Here is a 4,916-nt window from a genome sequence, read left to right as displayed (position 1 = left end):
GACCCGGCACTTAACGCGAAAAGTTAAAACCAGACCTAGCCATTCTTTAATCCTCCACATACTCTCAGCCGCTGCATTGTTGGTGTGCGCCACCTCTTTGTCTGGCGCACTAATATGGCGCGTGGATTTGCTGTGGGGGCGCTGCTGCTGCTGCTGCGTGGCCTGGATGTCCCGAGGTGCCCCCCCACCCGACCCCTGCTCTGGTCCCGCCCGGCTCTTTTACTCTTCTCCTCCTTATAACCTCGCGGCGGAGATGAGGAGCGAAAGAAATTCCAGTGCGGCGAAATGTGCTTTGTGTCGGGGGCCAGGCCAGGGGCGGAGGCGGGGGCGGGGGCCGAGCCCAGCCCAGGGTGGGGGGGAGGGGGTTCGCACAGCGATCTCTTTCGGCTAGGGGGGGCTTGGCGGCGACGAGAGAGTGAGAGAAGTGGGGGGGGGGGGGGGGGCCAAAGACTGCGAAAAGGAAAGAAAGAGAAAGTCAGAGAGATAATATGTGGAAAGACCTCTGACACCCAGATGACCCACACGCGTCAGAAGTATGTGTTCGCGTGTGAGCTCGACTGTACGCACGACGAATGGCACGTGAAAACTGCAAAAGTTTGTATTCAAAGGAGGCAAAGTTTGTATTCAAAGCGAGCAGCGAGGGAGGAGGGGGGGGGGTTGTGATGGTGCATCGCACTTATGACGAGTGTCGCGGATCTGCTGCGCAGGGAAAATACTGTGCGGCGGGGGAGTGCGAACGGAGGGAGGGAGGGTGAAGGGTGTGTGTGTGTGTGTTAGAGAGAGGGGAGGGGGTGGAGGGCAGCTGAGGGACGGAGGCGAGCTCCAGGATGGCCTACGCTTTGTTCGCTGCACACAAAGACGGCAATGAAGGCATTGTGGAGAGAGGGTGTGTGTGTCGGGGGGCAGGAGGGGGGTTGGCATACGGGGGGCCGGCTGATTACCGCCCGATGATATCACACACGAGGTCGTAAGGTTACGCCTGCACTCTGCAGTTCCGGCCTGCGAGGTAGTGGTTGTGACGCTGCCCCCCCTATTTACCGTAGTAGTGGTTGTGGCGCTCCCTCACACAGTGTGCTGTAGTGACGGTGGTTGTGGTGCTGCATAACCCCGTGCTCTCATCGCTTCTAGGTAAACCAGTGAAACGTAGCGCGAGTGAGCGAGATATGCATTCTGAAGAGAGTTGTTACCGTTGCTGTGCTGGTCCAGGAATCCCAACGTCAGTCACACCAAACGGATAGAGGGGGGGAGGGGGGGTTGCTGCCGGTGCTAGCGCTAGCTACTGCGGGTGGGCGGTACAACGTCTGGTTTGAGACGTAGCGGGGGTAGTGCGGGTGCGGGGCTGCGGGGCGCGGCGGCCCTGCGCGGTCCTGCGCGGGCTCTGGATGTAGGTCAGGAGGAGGCGGCGGCTTCCCTCGGGGCTGACCCGCGCTCTGCACTCATCAGGACCGACCGCACCGTGGGGGTTGGGGGGAGGGGGGGTAGCAGACAGATGGGGCGTGTCACCGCGCCGCAGCAGGCAGCCGTCCCCCGCGCGCCGCTCACGGGGCGAGCCCGTCCAGCCGCGTCCAGGAGTGTTAGCGCCGCATTTAGAGGCAGCGCGATGTAGCTCCGGACACTTTGTGTCAGCGACGGAAGTGACAGACTGAAAGAACACAGCACACAGCGAAGGGGTCCCCGCACCATGATGGCCAACTCCTGTACAGTTTCTCGCGACCAACTCGCGGAAAATCGCAAAAAAAGAGAGAGAGAAATGGCGCCAAATTTGAAAAAAAATGCGCCAAACAACTCTTTAAAAAATGCGCCCAACTCGTGCGAAACTCGTGAGCTCGCAGCTCGCCAACTCGTTGAATGAACACCTATTTTGGAAGTCGGGGACCGTCGCACACAGGCACGTGACAAACAAACAAGGGATTTCCCCTTTACGTCACTACGTCAAGTGGGATGGGAGAATTTGCGGTGGGGGGGGGGCGCGGTCTGTCTCATTTTCTGCGACGATGTCTCCGACCTTGCAAACGGCGCCACGCGAGGCTGCGCCGCGGCCCGGACGCGGACGCGCAGCCGCCGCGGCCACGAACAAGCCATCCCTCAACTTTTGCCAATCAGTGGCCGATATAGAGGCGGGCCGCCACCCACTGCCCTCCTGCCACGCGGTGCCACGCGGCGCGCGAGCCCGCGCTGTGCGAGCCGCGCGGCAGGGGGGGCCGCCCCTGCGAACAAAGACCTAATTTGAAAAACTTTTTCTTTATGGTGCTAATGCCGAGGAGGTAATTACAGGGCCCCTGCCTTTGACACGGAGACTGAGATATGCCACACTACTGCAGACGGTCCCCGCGCCCCGTCTGCTGCGAGGAGGGAAGGGGTGTTCGGTTGGAGGCTGCCGCGTTGAGATCGATCAGGGATGAATGGAGATAGGAGACAGGTAGCGACCGGCCACCAGGCGAACCCACAGTGCACGCTCTAGAAACCTTGGTGTGAGGCAGTCTCACACCAAATGTTGCGAGGCAAACATACCTCACACCAAATGGTGTGAGGTATTTTGCCCTACACCGTTTGGTGTCAGGTATTTTGCCTCACCACGCATGGAAATAAGTATATCCAAATGACACTTTCGGGTATACTTTTGTAAAAAGTATACATACGGTATACTTAAAATATAGCAGATTGGAACCGCAACACTTTGGTGGCACTTTAGCCAAACTTTTTTCATACTTTTTGTAAAAATTTTTACACTTTTAAGACACTTTGACCTCACTTTTTTAGCTCTTTTTTCCGTGCGGGACACCATTATTTGTGAGACTGTCTCCCACCTGAGTTTCCAGAGCGACCGTTAAATGCTTCAAATTCATATCGATATTTTCGGAAGCTCAATGCATACAAGGTTATTGGTGATTTTTTTTAAAAATTTGTTTTTATCACTATTTATTGTACTGTATCGGTTTTCAGCCTGCGGGAGGGCTTGCCTACGTTCGTTCACCATGGCACCGTACGGTCCGTAAGGGCGAGTATGAAACCCGTCCGCACGCAAGAAGAATCCGGTGCAGTTATCCAGCATAACGCAGAATAACCAGGAAAAAAGACGGCGAGGACCCACCTCGTACCATCACAGACGTGGCAGCAGCGTTCCACGCGTTCCACGCGTTCCACGCCCGCAGGCCCGTGAGCGTGCGTTCGAAGAGCTTGCTGGCCCCAGACCCGGCACTTAACGCGAAAAGTTAAAACCAGACACAGCAGAGCTGCCTCCATGATCCGCTCCTGGACGGAGCCATGTTTTTGTCCATCGCGTTCGCAGATTTCTTGCAGTCACTTGCAGAATTAGATTGTGATTTGGAGCACGGCAAAGGCGTGCCGGTAAGAAAATTAGGAGAGGCGGGATGGAGCGAGGAGGGGGGGGGGGGGTGCCACGCGGCGCTGGTCGTGGCGGGGCGTGGACTGGCGAGGCGAGGCGGCCGGGCTCCTACTCCTACCTTGATGCCTTACTCAGGTCCCTGACGTCCCTGAGTTCCAAGAGGGATAGATAGGCCTCAAGGGGATTGATGGGTGACCCTGTGCCCCCTCACCCCCCCCCCCCTCACCCCTCCACCGCCACGCACCGCCACGCCACTCCCGGCCGCCACGCCCACCGGCCCATGGCAGTCTTTTCCCTCTGCGGCCCAGGGCCAAGAAGGGGGATACAGGGCAATAGCGTGGCCTAGGGGTGCGAAGGGGCGGAGAGCTGCGGTGGAGGCCCGGGGACCAGCGGCTAGAGGTGGAATTTGATGGGATGGCAATGAGCCCCCCCCCGGGCTGTGGGCCCGTTATGTCATAACTCCCGCGAGGTATCGGGCCGGGCAATACAGTTTGCGCCCCGGACTCGAAGGACAAAGGACGCGGCGTCGTCGTGGCCGCGCCCCGCTGACCGGTATAGTGTGGCGCGGGGATGGTGCGGGGCGGTAGGCTGCGGAGGAAGGGGTGAGGGAGCGCTCCTCCCCGAACTATGCCGATCCCCTCGAATCAGTTTTCAACCGCAAGCAGAGGGTGAGCGCGACCTGGCGCGGCCAGCACGGGGGCTCCCGGGCGGGGTAGCCGGGCCCGCGCTCGGCCGGGAGGAGGATCAGCAACAGCGAATTGTTATAGAGGGCAGTGCTGTTTGGGCGACGCGCTGGGCATCACCGGCGCGTTGCGGGCTCGTTCCGCCCGGTGCCCCGCCCCGCGCCGCCCAGCCTCCCCCGGGCCCCGGCAGGACCCGGCGCCACCCCCGCTGCAGCCCGGCCGTCGCCGTGCACGCGGAACGAAGCCTAGCCCTCTGGGCGCGGGGAGCGGCGCCGGCGGCCGGCCCGGCCCGGGCGGGGCGGGGCCCAACATTCTCCCAACTATTATTAATCACTCGTGAGTTTGCCTGGCTGAACCGGGCGCTCGAGCGCCGCTGCCTCGCCGGTCAGGCCGCGCGAAGCCACGCTACAACGATCAGCGAATTGTGAATACAACTCGAAGGCTGCCCCACCCCAACCCACCCCCTCTCCCTTCGAGGCAGGGTTGGGTAGTGGCGAGAGCGAGAGAGCAGCGGGGCGAAGGCAATTGGCCATTTGCGAGCTGTCTCTCTCACACCTCCACGCCAAACACGAACTACCCTGCGGGGCGAGGCGAGCGGGCGGCCCCCCTGCCCCCGCCCCCCTCCCCAGCTCCAGGGCGCATTCAATTGCCGGGGGGAGGGGCGGCGGTCCGCCCCCGGCCCGCCCCCGGCCGAGGCCTGATGTAAAGCCTTTGAAGGCAATTCCCTAACTGAACTGCAGGCCCCGGACCCGCCCGCGCCCCGCCACGCCTCGCTCGGGTCCCCGTGGCCGCCGGGCCGGCCGTGACGCCGGCGAGCGTGGGGGCGGGGGCGACCAGGGGCGTGCGTGCCAGGGGTGGCCTACCTCACGGGCGGCCCGGGCACGCCC

This window comes from Frankliniella occidentalis, unplaced genomic scaffold, assembly GCF_000697945.3.
Source record: "Frankliniella occidentalis isolate FOCC.00 unplaced genomic scaffold, Focc_3.1 Scaffold84, whole genome shotgun sequence".
In the NCBI taxonomy this organism is placed as follows: domain Eukaryota; kingdom Metazoa; phylum Arthropoda; class Insecta; order Thysanoptera; family Thripidae; genus Frankliniella; species Frankliniella occidentalis.
Note: the sequence above shows the minus strand (reverse complement) of the source record.